The sequence below is a fragment of the Lissotriton vulgaris genome, chromosome 8 (genome assembly GCF_964263255.1).
Source record: "Lissotriton vulgaris chromosome 8, aLisVul1.2, whole genome shotgun sequence".
NCBI classification, from domain to species: domain Eukaryota; kingdom Metazoa; phylum Chordata; class Amphibia; order Caudata; family Salamandridae; genus Lissotriton; species Lissotriton vulgaris.
In genome coordinates this window covers 440632825-440657068 of record NC_141696.1, presented here as the reverse complement: position 1 = coordinate 440657068, position 24244 = coordinate 440632825, and the positions used below count along the sequence as shown (strand labels likewise).

Below are 24244 nucleotides of genomic sequence, written 5' to 3'. Positions count from 1 at the left end.
AGGAAGCTGGCTTGATATATACTATACCAAGGAAAGTTACTGTGTGCACAGAGTCCAGGGAGTCCCCAGTGGTATAGCAGAGGCTAAATTAGGTAAGTACTAACATCTCTCTTTGTGGTAGTGTTGGTGAGCAGTTAGGCTTATCCAGAGGGTGTGTTAAGCAGTTATTGTATTCACTCACTCAAGGCTGATGGCATACACTCAGAGCCTGAATCCAGACCAATTATATAAGTATAAAAAATATACCTGTATTTTATTTGGTAGAACACTTTCAAATAGAAGGCTGTACACAGAAATGCTATTGTGGATTGCATTGAAATTGTTTACAGGTTAGTATTACTTTTAATATACTTTAAAATACTGTGAGATTACTTTTGATCACTCTTTGATTACTTTTCAGTTATGTTGAGGTTTTGAGGTAATGTGGCGAGATATCATGCACTGGCTGTTGTCATTTACAGGTACGTATGACGATTCTTAAATTAAAGCACAGCTATTTACTTTTCATTCAAAACAGTGGATCAACATGTTTTTAAGGAACAAAACTCATCACATTGGTTCCTATGGTAAGTAAACGACTCATGAGAGTGAGTTTTGGGGTTTAGGTCCAGTTGGGTTGTCAAATCGCACCACGAGCGGCAATAGGGTGACGGGGTGCAGAGATCCAATGTTAGCCAATGGGTCTAGGTGGTCCTTTGGTGAGGAACTCCGTACGAGCAGGCTACTTGGCTGGGGGAGCAAATCACCCGGGGGTTAGGATCAGCACTGCAGGGGCCTACATACAGCAAAGGAGCTGCACCAGCAGCGACACCAAGGCAGCCACGTGCAGAGAGCCATGGAGACGTCTAGGACCCTGTGGATTTCAATGGAGAGCTCTGGTTAGGAAAAGATGCTGCAGGCTAGGGTAGGGAGACTTCCTGAAGGTCACCACCGGCTGGAGAGGTAAGTTGGGATCTTGGGGGATGCCTGGACACCATTGGTTGGGCCAATCAAGGCAGTGGGTCATTGGGTTCTTCTTACCAGCTCCGGTCGCAGTCGGGAGGGGGACTCTTCAGGTTGAGGCTGCAGGCGTCGGCTTGATGGAGGTCAAAGATCACCAAATTCCAAGTCAGGATCGCTGGGGAGACGTCCTCGTGGAGTTGGGCCACACAAACTCGGCCCGTGGGCATCGGGTGCAGAGTGGTGCAAAATTGCGGAGCCGTCCGAATCTGGATTCAGTGGGTAAGTCTCTGTTTGAGCAAATCCGGTGCTCACAGGAGACAGAGTCTGTAAGATGGGTGCAGGACAGGTCCTCCAGGCGGCTCTGGGGGGTGGCTGGATACGCCAGAGTTTTGCTGTAGTCAGGTTGGAGCCTGGACAGGCAGGTAAGGCTGGGGTCAAAGCTTCTTCCTGGGTCAGCACAGCTCTTCATTCCTTCTTCTTTCTTCCTCGAATCTAAGGAGGCAAGGTTCAGGGTTGCCCCTAAATACTAAATTTAGGGGAGTTAAAAAGGTGTGCAGGTTGGGAGTAATGTGTCTCTTCCTTGGGGTGGGTACAGCCCCATCATGCCACCCTCCAGTGGGAGGGGGCACATGGCTCTCCCTAATTGGCTGGGTTCCCTCATCTTCAAGATGGAGGGGACAGAGATGTGTGCTTCACCTTGCCTCCCTACTTGAGGGGTGGGGTTGGCAAAGGTGGGCACACCTCTCCTCTTAATTTGGTTTTCCATCGATTCTCCTGCCCAAAGTGGGGGCAGCAAAAGGCAGGGACGGCATCTCCCCACATAGTTTATGATACATATAAGGCCTTTTTGAGAGGCTTATTAACTTCAACAGCCCAAACTTTAACTCAATAGCCCAAAATAAGAAAATGGGGGAGGAAATTAAAATGCAAGGGGCTACAATACACCTAAAGCTGGCGGCGTTAGAACACACACCGAATGATTCAAACAACATACAAAAACTATCCATGGCTAAAAATGAGCTAGCGGATTACCTAGAAGCAATAGCTAAAAGGAAATGGGAAGCAAGTAGGCTGTCTCACCATGAATATGGAGACGGAAGTGGCAAATTCCTCGCATGGAATGCCAAGGCGGACCACACCAGGAATATGGTGAAGGTTCTTAAGTGCCTGACCTCTGAAAGAATCATTTCAGAGGACACAGAGCTCGAAGAGGCTTTTGCTAATTACTTCCAAGATCTCCACTCTGAAGATTTATTCCTGAGCGAAGAGCATGTTGAAGCTTTTTTCACAGACTTGCAACTTCCTACACTACCAGATTCTGACAGAGATAACCTAAGAAACCCAATTACTTTAGAAGAAGTTCTACATACTATTAAAACCCTAAAGAAAGGAAAAGCTGCGGGTCAGGACGCCATCCCGAACGAAATATATAATATTCTTAGAGAAGAGTTAGCTCTATTCTTGCTCCAAATATTTAATTCTGCTTTTACATCTGCCCAAGACCTCCCCTCATCCTGGAACGAAGCCACTATTACCATCATCCTGAAACCAAATAAAAACCCACGAGTTTTGAATCGTACAGGCCTATTTCCCAACTATTTAATTCTGCTTTTACATCTGCCCAAGACCTCACCCTCATCCTGGAACGAAGCCACTATTACCATCCTCCTGAAACCAAATAAAAACCCACGAGTTTTGAATCGTACAGGCCTATTTCCCTTCCAAACAGTGACCATAAAATATATTCTCAGATTTTAACTAAAAGGCTAGATAGGGTAGCGGGGTCTATAATACATCCGGATCAGAAGGGATTTATGAAGGGGAGGCAACTCCACGAATTAACCCATGACCTAATTGGAGCAATTGACCTGGCGAATTTATATGAGATCCCATTAGCGATTATGACCATTGACGATGCAAAAGCTTTTGATAGGGTCAGCTGGCCCTTCTTACTCAAAGTGATCCAGCGTCTTAATCTAGGAGAAATTTACATAGCAGCAGTGAGAGCCCTATATAAAAATCCATTTGCTAGGGTACTTGTTAATGGTACAAAAGGGGGTGGTGATGGACGGAGCCATCTGAATCAATCAAACACTCACACCCAATCAAAAGATCTGGGTTTAATCCATCACCGTTCTTTAGCCCACTCTGCCACCCCAGTTCAGACACAGCTATATGCAAATCAGTCTGACCCTGTGCCTCATGGGAACAGTCAAGCCCGAACTGCGAAGCCATGTCTTCCCTGGACCGGAAACAAGCTTCCGAGGACCGGTTTCTGGCATTCCAGCTGTCTTCAGCCCGGCTTGCTTGAATCCAGTGGCAAAGTGAGCAAGGGACTCACGTCTGAGCATACCCTGCCACACTTATGGCGGCCAAAAGCGGTACAAAAGGGGATGGTGATGGACGGAGCATCTGAATAAATCAAACACTTACACCCAGTCAAAAGATCTGGGTTTAATCCATCACCGTTCTTTAGCCCACTCTGCCACTCCAGTTCAGACATGGCTATATGCAAATCAGTCTGACCCTGTGCCTCATGGGAGCAGTCCAGCCCGAACTGCCAAACCATGTCTTCCCTGGACCGGAAACAAGCTTCTGAGGACCGGATTCTGGCATTCCAGCCGTCTTTAGCCCGGCTTGCTTGAATCCAGTGGCAAAGTGAGCAAGGGACTCACGTCTGAGAATACCCTGCCACACTTATGACGGCCAAAAGCGGTACAAGAGGGGGTGGTGATGGACGGACCATCTAAATCAATTAAATACTCACACCCAGTCAAAAGATCTGGGTTTAACCCATCACCGTTCTTTAGCCCACTCTGCCACCCCAGTTCAGACATGGCTATATGCAAATCAGTCTGACCCTGTGCCTCATGGGAACAGTCCAGCCGGAACTGCCAAGCCATGTCTTCCCTGGACCAGAAACAAGCTTCCGAGGACCGGTTTCTGGCATTCCAGCCGTCTTCAGCCCGGCTTGCTTGAATCCAGTGGCAAAGTACGTCTGAGCATACCCTGCCACACTTATGGCGGCCAAAAGCGGTACAAAAGGGGGTGGTGATGGACGGAGCATCTGAATCAATCAAACACTCCCACCCAGTCAAAAGATCGGGTTTAAACCGTCACCGTTCTTTAGCCCACTCTGCCACCCCAGTTCAGACATGGATATATGCAAATCAGTCTGACCCTGTGCCTCATGGGAACAGTCCAGCCCGAACTGCCAAGCCATGTCTTCCCTGGACCGGAAACAAGCTTCCGAGGACCGGTTTCTGGCATTCCAGCCGTCTTCAGACCGGCTTGCTTGAATCCAGTGGCAAAGTGAGCAAGGGACTCACGTCTGAGCATACCCTGCCACACTTATGGCGGCCAAAAGCGGTACAAAAGGGGGTGGTGATGGACGGAGCATCTGAATCAATCAAACGCTCACACCCAGTCAAAAGATCTAGGTTTAATCCATCACCGTTCTTTAGCCCACTCTGCCACCCCAGTTCAGACATGGCTATATGCAAATCAGTCTGACCCTGTGCCTCATGGGAACAGTCCAGCCCGAACTGCCAAGCCATGTCTTCCCTGGACCTGAAACAAGCTTCTGAGGACCGGATTCTGGCATTCCAGCCGTCTTCAGCCCGGCTTGCTTGAATCCAGTGGCAAAGTGAGCAAGGGACTCACGTCTGAGCATACCCTGCCACACTTATGGCGGACAAAAGCGGTACAAAAGGGGGTGGTGATGGACGGAGCATCTGAATCAATCAAACACTCACACCCAGACAAAAGATCTGGGTTTAATCCATCACCGTTCTTTAGCCCACTCTGCCACCCCAGTTCAGACATGGCTATATGCAAATCAGTCTGACCCTGTGCCTCATGGGAACAGTCCAGCCCGAACTGCCAAGCCATGTCTTCCCTGGACCTGAAACAAGCTTCCGAGGACCGGTTTCTGGCATTCCAGCCGTCTTCAGCCCGGCTTGCTTGAATCCAGTGGCAAAGTGAGCAAGGGTACTTATTAATGGCAAAACAAATAAAAATCTCCAGAGGAACCAGACAGGGCTGTCCCCTTTCGCCCCTCCTGGTCAATATGTATATTGAACCACTAGCATGCAAATTAAGATCTTCCCAGGGCATCTCTTCTTTTAGTTGTAATGGCTGGGAAAAGCAAATAGGTCTATACACCGATGACCTCATGATTTTGACAGGGAATTTAGAGAACTCACTCCCCGAGATTTGGGAGCATTTGGAGAACTTTGGGAGAGTGTCTGGTTATTTAATTAACCAACAGAAAACAGATCTAATGACATGGAAATCCCCCTATAAGAGCGATCTTTTAAAACATCAAATAAGATGTCTTGGGGTTCAAATAGTTGAAAACATAGATAAGATAGCACAGGTTAATTTTGATAAAACAACTATTAGTGTGAGACAATAGCTACAGGCATGGGAGACCCTTCCACTATCCATCCTGGGTAGGTCTAACCTGCTAAAAATGTAAATATTACTCAAGTTCACTTTTTTTATTTGACTCCATCCCACTATAATTCCCAAAAATTTGGTTTAGAAAGTACAGGGGCTATTCTCCTCTTTTATCTGGGGTAGGAAAAGCCCAAGAATTTCTCAGAGGAAGCTTAGGAGGAAAAAAGTCCATGGCGGCATAGCCACCCTGGACCTTCATATATACTACTGTGCCTCCCACCTGAAAAATTCACGTAAACTATTAAAGAATAGCTCAGCTTTCTCCCCACTTTTTAAGGCTTTAACAATGATTCATAGGAATCAAGCAGATTTCTTTCTCTTAAAGTTTGGCCACCCCAAACTCTTTGAGAAGGTTAGGCTGAAGATCCTCCTAGCCGCAACTAGAGTTTGATCTCAGGTGAGGGCAATGTTGCATATACCTTATTATAACGATGAAACACCTATATGGGATTCTCCAGGCACCCCGGAATGCCTATTGGATGCACTTGCACTTCCCCTGCGTAAATCTGGGATACTTAAGTGGGGGTAGTTAATTGTGGACAATGAGCTGATTCCATGGCAGTGCCTCTCTAAACTATCAAACAACTCGGTTTCAAAATTCAAATATTATCACATCTCGAGCTAGATAAAATCGATAGGGAGGGAGATAGTAGGGAGCCGTGATCTGGTGAATGGGATCTGTACAAGATCTACAATGCAGAAAGAGGTAGCAGCATGGTACTGGTTGATAATCGAGACTGGGGAGGACACGCAGAATCCATTCACAGAGAGCTGGAAGAAGGACCTGGCAGGTGGAGACCTCGAAACCTTAGGGCAAGTATCTATGTCTATTTTGTGGCCATATGTAAAAGCTGCACCATTAAAGAGAAACCACCTTTTCACTGTCCATAAGGCATTCTGGACGCCACAGAAATTGTCAAAGATGGGGAAAGGAGTGACAAAGAAGTGCCCAAAATGTGATGAGAAAAACGTGAACGAGGTCCTTATGTTCTGGCATTGTCCTTCAATTCAGCCCTTTGGAATCACGTGGGTAAGATCATCTCCGATATTATGGGCAGAGAAGTTGGGTTGACTGGAACCTCAGTTATCTTTGGGGTGATCCCAGGTGGGGTGGAAAATGTAATATTCTCTAAAAACCGAAGGCGCTCTTTTTTGTCTTGATACTTCTGGCACGACGGAAGATATGTGTAAAATGGATCCTCCATTCTCCCCCCCCCTAAAATTGAATGGATTGGCTCACTACAGCAAACTTCACAACTTGATCGAGCAAACAAGTGGGTTAAGAAAACAAAATTTTGGGATCTCTGGGACACCTGGTTTACAATTTATGTTTTTAGTTTTTCTCAATGAATATAACTTTCACAACTTCTTTTCATAGGCATAATTTATTGACACTTGTTGTTTTTGTGGGGTGTATTCTTTCCTCTTCACTAATGTAAGAAATATAATTTGTGCACCCACTGGTCCAATGATTACCAACTTGCTCTACAGGCCGTTATGATGGTGGCTCAGTTAACTTTAATTACACTGGCCTGCAGAAGAACAGGGGCCATGGTCAACCCAGGAGGTCTACTCTGACAACAGTCCCTGGGGGTAAAATGTACTCCTCCTCCGGTATGGAGTGACCGGGTGCTCTCTTGCCTCTTACTGGTCTGACTGGCCCTATCTTCTTGAAACCAGAGCATCTTTTCGTAAAATGAGGACAAGAAAAAAGGCATGGACAGCTTACAAAGACGGCAGGCCTTTGAAGCTTCCCCTTCGGGAACCCAGCCCATCCTGGGGGAGGAGTCATGAAACCTCTGCCCTGGATGGGCTTTGTTTCTGGACCCCGAGAGTGAAGGCCCTCTACCCAGGGGTCCAGAAACCTGTCTGGTGGTGGCAAATGGTGGGCAGCCATTCAGGAACCACATCAGGGCTGGTAATTTTTCAGTGGGCATTCCTGAATACATTTTACATTAAATCCCACACTGGCATTAGTGTGGGTTTAATGTGCTGAGAAGTTTGCTACCATACTTCCCAGGATTTAGTAAAGCCATTATGTAGAGGTGTAGTTCGTAATGATCAACTCCCAGACCATATACTTTTTGCCTTTACTACACTTACAATGTCTAAAAATGAACTTAGACACAGTAGGGGTACAGGGCTCATGCCACTGTATCCTCACCTAAGGGCTAGTGCTTCTCGCTAGAGGTGTGACTTACCTAGGCCTCAGGCAGTGGATAGCAGGCATGGCATAAAGGGGTGTGTGCCATGTCGACTCTTTACTTTTTTCTGCACCAAAACATGCAGCCTGCAATGGCAGTGTGTGGGTGTTAAGGTACAGGTAATTTAAGTTGGCACAATAGGTGCTGCAGCCCTTAGAGGCCTTCACTGGTAACAGTGCCCTTGGTACCTAGGTTGCCTTTTACAAGGGGCTTACCTATGGCCAGAGATGTGTTAATTGTGGGTACAACGGTACAGTTTTGGGAAAGAACACAGGCCCTGGAAACCAGATTGGCAGGGACCTTAAGTCAAGTTGCAACAGATGTCAGGCAAAAAGTGGGGGTAACCATGCAAAAAGAGGCCCTCTCCTACACAGGCTACATCTCTCTATCATTAGGTTACATTATGATGTGGAAGCGCATCTACCCTGCAAGTATATCAGCTGCCTCCCTCTGGATGAGAAGTGTAGTAAAATGCACCAGACAAAACAATCTAAAATGTTACATTAATTTTGTACATCCATCTTCCTTCATACCATCAGCATTTTTAGTGGTCAGACAGGGTGTTTATATATTTAAAAGAGAGGGTCAAGCATTTTCCAACACAGTAAAAAACACATGGAGATTAGAGTAGTGAAAGACATAAAAAAGCTGGCCTATAGTTTCTAAACTGAGCATCTCTTAGCAGGGAACAATATCAATTGTACATCTTAAAATCAAAATTGTGCAAAAGACAATTAAATGCTTATTAGTTTGCTTTAATGTACTGTGACAGGGAGAAAATGAAAGCACATAAGAAAATGCCCGGCCGTTCGAAAACAATAGCAAGAGGTAAGTTACACCAAATCTTAATATTGTCATCTATAAAGGGTTTCTTTATTCATGTTAAATACAACTATGTCGGCTTGAGTTTTCAAATGCAAGTGAAATCTAATTTTAGGCTTGCTTTGTCCCTATGGCATCTCCGGGCATATGACAAAAATTGAAGAATGGCTTTATAATTCTTAGATTTTGATCTAAGGGATTCTAAATAGCAAAGGATGACCCATAGCATGAGTGTATTTTGGACTTTGTCGGCTAGCGTTTTCAAATGCGGTTCAGTTCGAAATGCTTTATTCGGTATGCATGAATACAACCATGTAGCAAAAATCAAAAATAAATTACAATACATAGCAAATTGCAAATGAATTGCAATACATCGTAATTTGCATCAACCTTGATTTACCAAACACCATCAGTACTATGTACGATATACATATAACAACACATGTGCAAATGAGCAATCTAAAGTGCATGTTGATACTCTCGCCTAATAATACATGTGCAAATTGGCAATGAAGTGCAATAAATGCTGGAAGTACTCATCTTCTGGCATATGTGCAAATTTTGGAAAGTTAAGGAGCGTATAAGTACATACAATCGATATTCGTACACAAACTGCCAATAAAATGCAATAAATGCTAGAAATACTCTTCTCTGACACGTGTGTGATTTAGCAAAATTAAAGTGCATATAGGTACATACAATGTCTATCAAAATTAGGGAGGAGGAATACGTGTCCAGTTGTTTCCCCATATAGGATATACACTATCAAGAATTAGACTAGGACACTTGTAACTACGTTACATGGAGTGGTATAGAAAACTCTCATAAACGCTATGATTTTTCGTGAGTGCGGTATATTGTAGTTCTCCGCCCCTCATAGACGTTTGGCATTCGTCATTGGGTGATCTATTCGTGCAACATGCCTGCCTCAAGCCTGAGGACCACTCTGGAGCTGCGTAGCAGTGTCCAGAGATGAGTTTCGCTGTGAACACTTAGTTGAGGGTAGAGTTATATTAAAAAACAAGTCACCACCAATATTGCTATTTTATTCAAAAAGGTGTGATTTGTGGTTAAAAATTGTTATGGGTATACTGTCAGATCAAGTTACTAGACCTTGGTATATCACTTAAAACATACATGTTTTAAGTGATATACCAAGGTCTAGTAACTTGATATGGTATATCAAAAAGGTGTGATTTGTGGTTAAAAATTGTTATGGGTATACTGTCAGATCAAGTTACTAGACCTTGGTATATCACTTAAAACATACATGTTTTAAGTGATATACCAAGGTCTAGTAACTTGATCTGACAGTATACCCATAACAATTTTTAACCACAAATCACACCTTTTTGGATAAAATAGTAATATTGGTGGTGACTTGTTTTTTAATATAACTCTACCCTCAACTAAGTGGTCACAGTGAAACTCATCTCTGGACACTGCTACGCTGCTCCAGAGTGGTCCTCAGGCTTGAGGCAGGCATGTTGCACGAATAGATCACCCAATGACGAATGCCAAACGTCTATGAGGGGCGGAGAACTACAATATACCGCACTCACGAAAAATCATAGCGTTTATGAGGGTTTTCTATACCACTCCATGTAACGTAGTTACAAGTGTCCTAGTCTAATTCTTGATAGTGTATATAGGTACATACAGCCAATATTTGTACAAAAACAGGCAATAAATAAGTTCATAAAAGACGGGGTCGTGTATTGGATTTATACAATGATTGATTTACGTAAAAAAATGCATTTCAGAATATAAGTAGCCACATAAAAATATAAATCTGGACTCTCTAAATTAAACATCAGTTGCATCGCTTTCTTTGTACTAAGAATGTTATATTTTAAAAAGATGGGTTTCAAGTAAAATTTTCTATAAGAAATATAAAATTGACAGAACAGCATAAAATGACAGCCACTCTGCTTAGATACACCATCACAGGGGCAAAAACCTGAACCGGGTTTCTTAATTATTGGAAATGCTACTAGGTGGTGCACAATCCCCAGACGAAGGCGCGATAGTACAAAGCGGTGTGAGCTTTTGCTAACAACAATGAGGTATGATTGTAAGCCTTCGTTAATATTATATTCTAAATAGGAATTAAACGTGCTCTGTTTTGCATATTTATTCCTCCTGATACTATTTGTGTGTTTCAGAAAAGTGACTTTAAGCTCCTTCTTTGACAACCCTGTCCCCGGTGTTGGTTCTTCAAAAATGTCACAACCATAAAGTGTCTTATACCAAAATTGGATGTGACATAACCAAGGAATATTTGAACAGTGGTCGAGCTTTAAACAATCTTTAATCACATCCTGGGTATTGTTAATCACATCCTGGGTAAATTTTGTCTCTTCTTTTGACCAGATGGATCGCCATAGGGACAACGGTCGGAGGGCAATTAAATTGTTGACATGATTTAATCTGACTTCCCTATGTATTAGCTCATTTGAAGCCGAAGCCGGAGCACAAAGCAAACGTTTCAGGAAGGCATTCTCCTCATGCTGAATTAGATTAGCACTCTGGGAATTATATCACCATATCCCAGCCCCATACAGGGCTGATGATATGCACCTAGAGTTATGTATTGACACCATTTCTTGGATTCTAAGGCCCCCTAATTTTGCTGCAAATCTAAAAACGCAACTTGTATTTCTTGCCATTTTAAAACGGACACTGTCTTGTTCACTAGCCCACCTCCCATCTCCTGAAAATGTGATGCCCAGGTAACAAAAATTATTTACTGGTTCTAATATCTCCCCATCAAGATAAAAGGGCCTGCTTTTTCTTGCCTTCCTACCACAGGACATTGTAAAGGTCTTACCTTTGTTGATTATCAACTTTCTGCTCTCAATGAAAGTACGAAATTTGTCAATCAAACATTGCAGGCCATTTTGAGTCCATGAGAGAAGAACCGCATCGTCAGCGTATAAAAGAATTGGGATTGAGTTACCATTAATAGTAGGGGCATCTGCTTGAATCCTTCTTAAAATTGAGTCTATCTGAGGGGCGTGGCTTGGACGCCGGAGAAATGGCGGCTTAATCCTGTCCTCCTCCAAGCGGCTGTGAGTAATTGTTACACAAGGGCTGCGATCCGACTCCAACCCGGACCAAAACGGGTGCCTGGCCGTCGGAACACCAGAACTAAAGATGGGAGAAGTTTGAGCCTGATCCGACGAGGGAAACGGGATTAAAACGGACCGTTTTCCCCTGACCGGAGGAAGTGCGTTACATGCCGGAGCCCGCCTCCGGACACATTCACGCGGTCTCCCGGAGCCCCGGTCTCATCATGAAACACTGACTGGGAGCGCTCGCCCGCACCGAAATACAAGCTGCAGCAACGGAATCGTGAGTAGATGAACCTCACAGGAGCATGCTGCTGATAGTATGCTGCTGACAACCGTGCAGTTCGTGAAAATGCAGCGCAGGGTCTAATTACCTAAAATGGCGGCTTTCCAGCACGTCTGCTATCGCGCTCGAGTCACCCCGGGCTCTAATGCAGTGATGCCTCTGTCTGTGCCCACGAGGATCTGAGCTCCACAGTCACACCGCTCACCATGCGCTTTTCTTTCTCAACATAACGCTGCAATCACTTGAATCACTGCAATCAACTGCAATCATTTGAATTTAGCGCTTTTTTTTTTTAACACTTTCACTAATCTTAAGTCTGTCAGCGCCCACAATGCCTAGGTGGTGCCTGAAGGTGTTTGAAGGTCAGAGCTGAAACGAAGTAATTGGGAAGGCTGGGAATAGCTGAGGGATCAGCATAGATGCCAAAACTCTGTTAATGTATAAACAACAGCGCGACTCAACCAGGGCGCCAAGTCCGCTCACCGAGACAGCAACGGGAGCCTGAGACTCCAGAAAAAGGCGCGAAACACCGGCACACAACAGCGCGGCATCTGAAAACCCAAAGCGCTCCAACAAAATGACGGCGGATCTTGATGCTCAGCGACATAGTGTAATGCCCTCATAATATCATAGCGTTTATTGGCGTTCTTGAAAAACACAGTACACGTGTGCATTTGATGACTTTTACATGGTCTCCCCCCCCACACTGCGGCACATTGATTGACTGGGTGCAAAACGGGCCATAAAACCACAGACTTTCTAATTCCTCTATCTATATGAAGGCAGCCTGAAATGGTGACATCGCAACCAGACCACCCTGCCGCGAAACGCATAAAATTCCCGCATGCAGGAAGTTGAGTGAAGTGAAGCCACGTGCGGCACTGGGTAGAGAGCAAGAGTTTGCTGTTTCGAGTTGGAGACCCCGCAACGTATTAGGTGCTTACCTGCTTGTGTTTACCTGCTTGTCTACTGCTTGTCTATCGCTGTAATTACCCTCACGAGCTGATATTCACAAGGAGCAGCTATAAAGATCATCTTTAAAAAAGGGAGAGGTGTATATTCCGATGGCCTGCGCAGTCCAAATACACGTGGTCTCATCACTACATGCCTGAAACGCCAAGACGCCTGTATAACCCACCGCCTACGCATCTACAGTATGGGAGAAAAGGAGAATGGTGCAGCCGCCAAACGCCTGAAATCTAACCCACCGACACCGATCAAAGGAAACAAAGGGAAAAAAATGGAGGAAGCCGTGGAAACAATCTTGAGCAGGCTAGAAGAAGTCAGAGACTTGGCCAAATCCACCAAGGAGGAGGTTGTTGCTATCCGCCAAGACATTAAAGACATCAACTCGAGATTAGCCGACACCGAGACCAGGATAAGCAAATTGGAAGACCTTGAAAATAAGACATGTGGAGCTGTCAAGAACCTTTCCTTATGCTCTGACCATCTCGTGAGGAAGGTTGCAGAGTTGGAGGACAGAAACAGAAGAGGGAATCTAAGAATTTTTGGTATGCCGGAGCAATCGGAGGAGAAACATGATTCATGCATACCCTTCCTCGAGGAGTGGTTCACACAGGCCACAAATCTAACTTTCACTCAGCCACTGGAGTTTGACAGGGCGCATAGGGTGCCAGGACGAATCTCAAAGGACCAAAAGGGTCCAAGAGCGATTGTGTGCAAACCACTAAGGTACCAACACACAGAACAGATACTCACCTTCGCTCGTAAACACAACCACGTACTATGGAAAGGCCAAAAAATCTTCATCTCACAGGACTTCAGTAAGGAAACAATGGAGATCAGAAAAGCCTTCCTTGCAATGAGACCCCAGCTAAAGTCACTTGGTCACCTGTATGGCTTTATCGGTCCAACTAAGTTTAGAGTGACGATACAAGGTGTGTCCCATGTGTTCTTAGACCCGCGAAAACTACGATGTTGGACTTGGCCTTTTTCCCCCAAAATTTTTCGCTTTTGACCCCCTTACCTAGGATGTCTCCCCCATGGGATTAAACCTGTATAGGCCATGAGTGGTGTGAGACCCCTTTTGAAACATGTAATTACCTGACATAATGTGAGCACTTGTAAATATCCCCCATTTTGAAAACGCACCTGACTGAAATGTATTGCTTTTAAAATGGATGCCATGGCCATGGGTTTTGCCACTGGACTGACATAGGTCAGCGGTCTAGATAACATTACCCAGCTACCCCTAGCTTTTGGAGGGAAAGCCTGGCACCCAGGGTGCTCACCCCCTCCCCTAGAACCAGTTTAGGCTAGATGTGCCAACATTCTAGAAGGTCCTGGCACTGCCTGGGAGGAGGGTATAAAGAGGGTGAAGTGTCACCAGAGAGTCAGTCAGCGCTGGGACAAGGAAGAGAGGGGACCTGCTGTGAGGTGCTACCGCCACATAGGCCTGTGAGCTGGGCTCTGCACCCCTATAAACACCCCCCTCTGCTGTCCCCAATGGGCCCCTGACAAGGGAGGGCCCCTACCCAGGTCCCTGACACTGTGGGAACCGGGAGTTACGCCAGCGCTGCGATGAAGAAGCGCCCAGGAGGTGAGAAATAGGATTGTCCACTCCCCCTGCTGAAGCTGTGACCCTGTGGAAGTACTGGGTCGTGAGGAGCTGCCTGAAGGAACTGTTGCCCTTGTGAGGTACTGCCCGGCAAGCGCTATTCTGAGGAGGAGTGTGCCCTCGAGGAACTGTGTCTATTAGACTGCCCCTGGACTGCCTATCAAGCGCCATCTGGGGAAGAGTAGGCTCCTAGGAACTGTCACCCCCCTTGTAGGCACTGCCTGTCAAGCGCTATAATTGAGAAGCGCTAGGAACTCGAACTGTGCCCTGCATAGCGCTGTGTGGTGAAGCGCTGAAGAGCAGTGCGCTGTAAATAGCGCCATCTGCTGAGGAGAATCGCGCTGTGTGGGCTGAGGAAACTGTGAGGAGAAACAGCGCTGAGGAGCCTACCCTCGTGTCAGCGCGCTGTCTGCCTTATTATTAATTAATTACAAGGGAGCCTATCCCTTATCGCCGCTGGGATTCACCGCCGCGGTCCGGCGTGTGTGGGACCCCCCCCACTGCTGAGGGCCTCGTTGCGGCGGCCCCCGGTGCCAGGAGAGGGCCGCCGAAGTGGAGTGAGGGCCGTGCTGGGCCCTGAAGCCGCCGTCTACCTCGTCACGTGACGGGGGCCTGACCGCGTCATCGGCCCGCCCCCGCCACGCACTGATTGGCCTGCGCGGCCGTGACCCCTGAAGGCCGCGCAGGGATTGGTTATCGGCCGAGAAGGCCGGGAGAAGGGAAATCGAAGCCCCGGGTCCCCGTGAGGTAGGAGGGGGACCCGGGTGAAGCCCCGAGAGAAGCGACCGTCGCGGGAGGCCACCCCGCTGGTCTGTGCCCCACGCGAGGGGCCGGTGGGGAAGGCGGGGCCGGGGCACGCTGTCGGTGCCGGCCCGCCAGAGCGAGGAGAGCGTCGCCAAGCCCTAGGTCCCCGTGAGGCAAGGGGACCCAGGTGAAGTGTTGGTGCGGGGCCCCCGTGCCGAGGAGGGAGCCCCGAATTGGAGCGACCGAAGCGGGAGGCCACCCCGCCGGTCTGTGGTCCTCAGTGAGGGGCCGGGGCACATTGTCGGTGCCAGCCCCGCCCCCTCCAATGAAGCCGTCTGCAGGAGCCTTGAAACGTGGGAGGAAAGCCAGGCAGGCTTCCCCCACGGGTGCCCAGACACCGTGTTGAAGCCCCAGGCCCCTCTGAGAGAAGGAGGCCCGGGTGAGGAGAGAGTGGCCGTCCAGAGGCCGTTTTGGAACCCCTGGGCCCCGGGTGACGCCGCGGAAAGGGGGGCCTCGAGGCATATTGTCGGTGCCTGGTCCCCCCCTGCAGAGGAGACCCCAAAGGACGCCCCGCAGAACCTATGGAGCCTGGTGAGTGGGGCTTGGATTAAACTGTGTGGAGGTCGGGGCACAGGGTCGGTGCTCGCCCCAGGACTTGTGCTAGCCCCTGGAAACTGTACTGATCTTCATTGGCCCTATTGATCTCCTTTTTTAAGCCTCTAGACTGGGCTGGGACATTACTGAAACCTCCCAGGGGTTGGTAGAGGGACAAGTTAACCCCTAGCTAGGTGTCAGGCCCTGCAGAGTGAAGGGCTGGGTAACTCAGCCTGGTTGTTAATGGCTTGTTGACCCCTGTGCCCTGCAATGGTTATTTGCCATGTTCATTTCTGATCAGGATGCTGGTTGCCTAGGGTAACGCAGCGTTTCATGTTACCTGTCCAGGTGTGATGCGCCACTGCGCCTAGTGTTATGGTCTACTGATTACCCTGCTAAGGTGGTTATGCAAATGTTATGCCTACACTAAGGTTATTGAGGCCTAGGTATACTGTGGTTTTACACCTGATGGGTGATCGTATGCTTTTGCGCCCTGTTAGTGCCGTGGTGCCCCTATGCTGGCCTGAAGAGTTATTCCAGGCCCCTGTTATGCCCCTGGTTAATGAGCCTGCCGTACTGATTTCTTACAGGTGCTCCTGACTAGTATGTGCTGTAATGCTTTGTTGTTGTTTTTCCCTTACAGGGGTGGGGTTGGCGTTGTCACGCATGAGGTGTAGTTATGCTAATATGCAACTTACAATTTCAGCCAACCTCTCAAGGATGAAGGCCTGAGTAGGCCCTGCCTGATGTGTAATTCCCTAGGTGGAGGGGGGGAAGAAACCTGATGTTTTATTACAGGTACTCCTGTTTAATATTAAAGGTTCTGTGATGTTCTGTTTTCCCTTACAGAGGTGGGGTTTGGCGTAATAACGCATAAAGTGTATTAATGCATAATATTAGAGTTTGCAATTACAGCCTACCCCTAAGGATGAGACCCTGAGTTGGCCCCGCCAGATTGGCCCCAGGTCTAATATTCATTTAACCAACCATTTTTATTACAGCATGGACTTTGGACTCAACCCTTTTTGTCCCAGGTAAATAATTCCCCAGGATGTACTTGGCTCTGGCGCCAGTTGGCGCCTTGTTGTGATTACCAGTGTATTTTTCCTTTTTGCCTTGCAGGTTGGAGATACTAAACTGCTTAATTTTCCAACTCAAATTGGTGTCCTGCCTCTTTTGTAGTGTGCCTGGTGTGTTGACTGAGGGTACTGCGTGAATGCTTCACATGTCCTCGAAGTTTGGCCTGCCCGCTTGATGCCATGCTACCCCCTTTGAGACTTGGGCAACCCCCATTTCCAACATTTGGTGGCAGAGCGGTGGGATAGGACTTGTGTTTGCGCAGTACCACAGCGGCCACGGGTTACACTGCAAATAGAGCTTGGAGGTAATCCGAGCCTTGTTGTGGGGATTATTGTTTTTTGATTGCTTCCTCCAGAAGAGTGTTTTGAATTGTCCCCTTGTTCCACTGGGAGGGTGTGTCCCGGGTGTACCTCGCCACGATGGGGTTGATCTACCAGGAAGTGGAACTGATGGAGTACACCGAACAGGAGGTGATAGACTTCCTCCTGGAGAGAGGGATACCCCCAGTAGGGAACATTAGGAGGAACCTGTTTCTCTATGAGGCCCTCAAGAGGGGAGAGCCCTTAGAGATTGATGGGGACTTGTCTGACTACCCCCCCGAGGTGTTGAAGGGTCAGTGGGTTAGAGACTAGAAAGAGGGCTCCCCATCCAGAACCCTGGGAGGTAGTTATTCCGAGGAGGAGGAAGAATTGGAGAGGGCGGAGATGCCAGTAGCTGTGGAGGACACCGAAGATAGGGAGTCTCGCACTGGGTCCAGTCCCGGGGGCACTGCCCCATCCCTTTCCCTGTCCCCAGAAGAATGGGTAGATAGGAGGGAAGAGAGGGAGTATCAGCTGGCGCTGGCAAAGCTCAGGCATGCCGAGGGCTTAGCGCAGCTGAGGGTAGAAGAGCAGCGACTAGAGACTGAAAGGGTCCTAGCGCTGGAGAGGATGGCGGAGGCGGAGAGGGCCTTCGCCAGGGAGAGATCGGCTCAGGTGGGTAGGTTGACCCCAGAGAGTGGTTTCAGGAGTCTGGATTCACCGAGAGGGGTGGGATCCAGTGGTGGCAGCGAGTGTAGGTCCAGTGCAAGGTGTCCCACTCCCGAAGCCCAGGAGACTGTGCCTGATTCCCCGGAAGAGGAGGACGGGTTAGTGTTGAGGGGCAGGGGAAAGCTGTCCCATCAGTCCTGGGGAGAGTTTGAGGAGGAGTGTTGGACTGTACTGGAGGATTGAGAAGGGCTGTGCCATGCCGTTATCCGGGAGCACATGCTGAGGAGTTGTTTCCCAAGACTGCGTCACCATCTGTTGCAGTGCGGGTTCTCAGACCCCAGGGAACTTGCACGGGAGGCAGACCTCTGGGTAAGTGCCAGAGCGTCTGGGAAGGCTGAGGGGAGTGATCCTGAAGGGAGTGAGACGGGGAGGTGTCCCAAGGTACCCCAGCTGCGGCCACCAGGCCTGGAGTGTTCTTTAAGAGAACCCCAGCTTGGGAGGCTAGGCTGCCCTGATGTGTCATCCAGAGGGAGGGATCCCCTTATGTCAGGAGAACCCGGAGCATCATTAATCAGAGCTTCGGTGGTTCAGGGGACTGACCAGTCACAGGGTTTAGATCTTGGACTGGGGTTCCGGGTTCAGGAGTTGCCTGGCCTGGAGGGTGGGGTTCCTGTAAAGCAGGTCCCTACCAAATTGACTCCCAGGGGTACCACTTCCAGTGGGAGGGTGCGGAACTCTGGGAGGGGGTGCAGAGGGAGGAAGGTCTCTTCTCTGTCACCAGCTCAGCCACAGGGCGCAGATCCCGGGTTGGGTGGCCAGGGACAGGAGTTGCCTGCCCTGGTGGGAGGGACATCTGTAATCAGAGTCCCCCCGGAAGTGACTCCCAGGGGTACTTCTCCGGGTAGGAGGGTGCAGAATTCTGGGAGGGGGTGCAGGGAGAGGGAGGACTCGCCCCTGTCACCGGTTCAGCCTGTGAGTTTCGACTCCAGGTTGGGGAGAGAGTTGTGTGAGGGTGTCCCCAGGCGTAGGAGATGGAGGAACCCTAGGAGGAGAAGTAGGGGGAGGGGAGCCTCGCCCCTAAGGGCTGGTCATTCTGAGGGTGTAGACCCCAGGTGGGTGGACCAGTGGAAATTTGGAGAGAAGAGAGTGGTTCCAGAGTATCACAAGCCTGAGGCTAGAGCCTCCCACTCTAGGAAAGAGAGACATCCCACTAGGGAACACCAGTGGGGTGGTTCTGTTGGTGAAGGGAGGGTTGCGAAAGAGAACCATTGGGTTCTAGAGTGGAGGAGAGACTGCAGGTGCTCCTGTAGTTGCAGGCCTGCGTCCAACTTTTTCCGCCCCAAGCAGGGAAGCCCATCAAGGCATTGATGTGTCTACCCTGGCTTTTGGCTGGGGGGGAGTCGTGTTGGACTTGGCCTTTTTCCCCCAAAATTTTTCGCTTTTGACCCCCTTACCTAGGATGTCTCCCCCATGGGATTAAACCTGTATAGGCCATGAGTGGTGTGAGACCCCTTTTGAAACATGTAATTACCTGACATAATGTGAGCACTTGTAAATATCCCCCATTTTGAAAACGCACCTGACTGAAATGTATTGCTTTTAAAATGGATGCCATGGCCATGGGTTTTGCCACTGGACTGACATAGGTCAGCGGTCTAGATAACATTACCCAGCTACCCCTAGCTTTTGGAGGGAAAGCCTGGCACCCAGGGTGCTCACCCCCTCCCCTAGAACCAGTTTAGGCTAGATGTGCCAACATTCTAGAAGGTCCTGGCACTGCCTGGGAGGAGGGTATAAAGAGGGTGAAGTGTCACCAGAGAGTCAGTCAGCGCTGGGACAAGGAAGAGAGGGGACCTGCTGTGAGGTGCTACCGCCACATAGGCCTGTGAGCTGGGCTCTGCACCCCTATAAACACCCCCCTCTGCTGTCCCCAATGGGCCCCTGACAAGGGAGGGCCCCTACCCAGGTCCCTGACACTGTGGGAACCGGGAGTTACGCCAGCGCTGCGATGAAGAAGCGCCCAGGAGGTGAGAAATAGGATTGTCCACTCCCCCTGCTGAAGCTGTGACCCTGTGGAAGTACTGGGTCGTGAGGAGCTGCCTGAAGGAACTGTTGCCCTTGTGAGGTACTGCCCGGCAAGCGCTATTCTGAGGAGGAGTGTGCCCTCGAGGAACTGTGTCTATTAGACTGCCCCTGGACTGCCTATCAAGCGCCATCTGGGGAAGAGTAGGCTCCTAGGAACTGTCACCCCCCTTGTAGGCACTGCCTGTCAAGCGCTATAATTGAGAAGCGCTAGGAACTCGAACTGTGCCCTGCATAGCGCTGTGTGGTGAAGCGCTGAAGAGCAGTGCGCTGTAAATAGCGCCATCTGCTGAGGAGAATCGCGCTGTGTGGGCTGAGGAAACTGTGAGGAGAAACAGCGCTGAGGAGCCTACCCTCGTGTCAGCGCGCTGTCTGCCTTATTATTAATTAATTACAAGGGAGCCTATCCCTTATCGCCGCTGGGATTCACCGCCGCGGTCCGGCGTGTGTGGGACCCCCCCCACTGCTGAGGGCCTCGTTGCGGCGGCCCCCGGTGCCAGCAGAGGGCCGCCGAAGTGGAGTGAGGGCCGTGCTGGGCCCTGAAGCCGCCGTCTACCTCGTCACGTGACGGGGGCCTGACCGCGTCATCGGCCCGCCCCCGCCACGCACTGATTGGCCTGCGCGGCCGTGACCCCTGAAGGCCGCGCAGGGATTGGTTATCGGCCGAGAAGGCCGGGAGAAGGGAAATCGAAGCCCCGGGTCCCCGTGAGGTAGGAGGGGGACCCGGGTGAAGCCCCGAGAGAAGCGACCGTCGCGGGAGGCCACCCCGCTGGTCTGTGCCCCACGCGAGGGGCCGGTGGGGAAGGCGGGGCCGGGGCACTCTGTCGGTGCCGGCCCGCCAGAGCGAGGAGAGCGTCGCCAAGCCCTAGGTCCCCGTGAGGCAAGGGGACCCAGGTGAAGTGTTGGTGCGGGGCCCCCGTGCCGAGGAGGGAGCCCCGAATTGGAGCGACCGAAGCGGGAGGCCACCCCGCCGGTCTGTGGTCCTCAGTGAGGGGCCGGGGCACATTGTCGGTGCCAGCCCCGCCCACTCCAATGAAGCCGTCTGCAGGAGCCTTGAAACGTGGGAGGAAAGCCAGGCAGGCTTCCCCCACGGGTGCCCAGACACCGTGTTGAAGCCCCAGGCCCCTCTGAGAGAAGGAGGCCCGGGTGAGGAGAGAGTGGCCGTCCAGAGGCCGTTTTGGAACCCCTGGGCCCCGGGTGACGCCGCGGAAAGGGGGGCCTCGAGGCATATTGTCGGTGCCTGGTCCCCCCCTGCAGAGGAGACCCCAAAGGACGCCCCGCAGAACCTATGGAGCCTGGTGAGTGGGGCTTGGATTAAACTGTGTGGAGGTCGGGGCACAGGGTCGGTGCTCGCCCCAGGACTTGTGCTAGCCCCTGGAAACTGTACTGATCTTCATTGGCCCTATTGATCTCCTTTTTAAGCCTCTAGACTGGGCTGGGACATTACTGAAACCTCCCAGGGGTTGGTAGAGGGACAAGTTAACCCCTAGCTAGGTGTCAGGCCCTGCAGAGTGAAGGGCTGGGTAACTCAGCCTGGTTGTTAATGGCTTGTTGACCCCTGTGCCCTGCAATGGTTATTTGCCATGTTCATTTCTGATCAGGATGCTGGTTGCCTAGGGTAACGCAGCGTTTCATGTTACCTGTCCAGGTGTGATGCGCCACTGCGCCTAGTGTTATGGTCTACTGATTACCCTGCTAAGGTGGTTATGCAAATGTTATGCCTACACTAAGGTTATTGAGGCCTAGGTATACTGTGGTTTTACACCTGATGGGTGATCGTATGCTTTTGCGCCCTGTTAGTGCCGTGGTGCCCCTATGCTGGCCTGAAGAGTTATTCCAGGCCCCTGTTATGCCCCTGGTTAATGAGCCTGCCGTACTGATTTCTTACAGGTGCTCCTGACTAGTATGTGCTGTAATGCTTTGTTGTTGTTTTTCCCTTACAGGGGTGGGGTTGGCGTTGTCACGCATGAGGTGTAGTTATGCTAATATGCAACTTACAATTTCAGCCAACCTCTCAAGGATGAAGGCCTGAGTAGGCCCTGCCTGATGTGTAATTCCCTAGGTGGAGGGGGGAAGAAACCTGATGTTTTATTACAGGTACTCCTGTTTAATATTAAAGGTTCTGTGATGTTCTGTTTTCCCTTACAGAGGTGGGGTTTGGCGTAATAACGCATAAAGTGTATTAATGCATAATATTAGAGTTTGCAATTACAGCCTACCCCTAAGGATGAGACCCTGAGTTGGCCCCGCCAGATTGGCCCCAGGTCTAATATTCATTTAACCAACCATTTTTATTACAGCATGGACTTTGGACTCAACCCTTTTTGTCCCAGGTAAATAATTCCCCAGGATGTACTTGGCTCTGGCGCCAGTTGGCGCCTTGTTGTGATTACCAGTGTATTTTTCCTTTTTGCCTTGCAGGTTGGAGATACTAAACTGCTTAATTTTCCAACTCAAATTGGTGTCCTGCCTCTTTTGTAGTGTGCCTGGTGTGTTGACTGAGGGTACTGCGTGAATGCTTCACATGTCCTCGAAGTTTGGCCTGCCCGCTTGATGCCATGCTACCCCCTTTGAGACTTGGGCAACCCCCATTTCCAACATACGACAACTCCTGTTTGACCGTGGAGATGGCAGTATGGAAGTCTCCCCCACAGATCAACAGGGAGCCTCTGCGTCTGGCTTAGGATAAACTCTGGTTTTGAAATTTTGTCCTACCAATCTCATACTCCAGAACTCTTATAAAAGTGCCTATCTGAACTGGATCTGATATGCGGCTCTCTTGTCTTGGACTTGATACCTGGTTGGTGAGCGCAAGTGGTCTTTGGACGGTAATGACACGGTAATGTACTCTGTACCCTTGGGCCCTATATCAGCTATTCATCTGACTCCAGATCTATGTTGGAACGATCCCTTGAACGATCTGGTGAACCTTTAACTTGAAACATCTAGATTAGATAGATTAGATATCTAGATTAGAATGGTTAGACCGATCCCTTGAACGATTTGATGAACCTTCAACTTGAAACACATATCATTATAAGCTGCCTCAGTATGGTTCTATCCTTGCTACCGCACACACGATACCATACCTATGCTAACATGATACCACGCTACAATGATATTGCCCGTGTCCCTTATGGGCCTTAAATAGGCACTATGCCGTGCTGTACTGTTGACTTGTTGTTGATTACGCTTACGATAATTCTTTGCAGGTACTGATATATTTGGTCCCGATACTGAACCCAAAGCAGTGATTTTCCTGTGTTTAATGTTCTGACACCAGCGTTGTTTATTGTTTGTTGTTGCCTAACACATTTGGGCTAATTCCTCAGAATTAGGATTGCAGCCCGTAGAATCGTAGTTAAGAGTAAGTTGCTTGGAGGCGGCCGGCTGGTCGTCATTCCTGAGTCGCCATGTTCTGTTGTATCTACTATTGGGGAGGGAGGGGTGGGAAGTGGGTGAGGGAGGAGGGCGGGGGGAGGTTGGAAGGGAGGAAGGGGGGGGTTGTTTTGATATTTCGTATATGGTTTTGTTTAATTCTGTCCACCTTGCATACTAGCTTGCATCCAATGTACAACATTATGTTCCGAAGCTTATACTCTGTACTTCTGTATCCTGCATACTGTGCTAGCCCCACAGCATGTGTGTCAAAAGATGCTGTTGACTATTTAAGGGGTATGAGACCGCTTCCACGGCCTAGTCCTTATGTATACACATGTGTTATGAGACGATATTACTGGATGCATAGTTGATGGCTGCTGTTATAAATACTCCGATAGGAACGACAACTGTAACTAACCTTAAAATACTATCGTTGAACGTGAAAGGACTCAACCAGCCAGTTAAACGCCAAAAGATACTTGACTATCTACGAAGACAGCATGGAGATATAGCCTTATTGCAAGAAACGAAACTAGAAGCAAAGCAATTCCACACACTACGCAATAAGTACTATACTGAAGTGATAGGCTCTGAGGCGATCTCAAAAAAGAATGGGGTGGTAATGCTAGTGGCTAAGAATGCAAATGTGGAAATAGTCTCTAGTGCAATAGATACAAAAGGCAGATGGGTCTCAGCGAGACTACTCAAGGATGACACTGAATTCTTTATCACGACTATCTATGCCCCAAATACACATGATCCGTCCTTCTGGGTAGGCTTAACGAAGCAGATAAACTCCATCCCCGACACAGCAGTCCATATTCTGGCGGGCGACTTCAATCTCCCACACGACCCAATACTAGATAGAGACTCTAAATGCGTCTTTCGCCCGGGGAAGGCCCATAAGGCATTCATGAAATTGTGCAATAGATTTCATTTGGTGGACACGTGGCGTTTGATGCACCCTGATGGCAGAGACTACTCATTCTACTCCCCACCGCATGACTCGTTCTCAAGAATCGACTATATAC

The 24244-nt window shown here is 49.1% G+C and overlaps 1 protein-coding gene across 4 annotated transcripts in view; it reads right to left on the bottom strand.

The window, feature by feature from the left end:
- Positions 1 to 24244, bottom strand: part of INPP4A (inositol polyphosphate-4-phosphatase type I A) — a 1119411-nt gene that overhangs the window by 406394 nt on the left and 688773 nt on the right. The gene's annotated exons all lie outside the window — the stretch shown is intronic.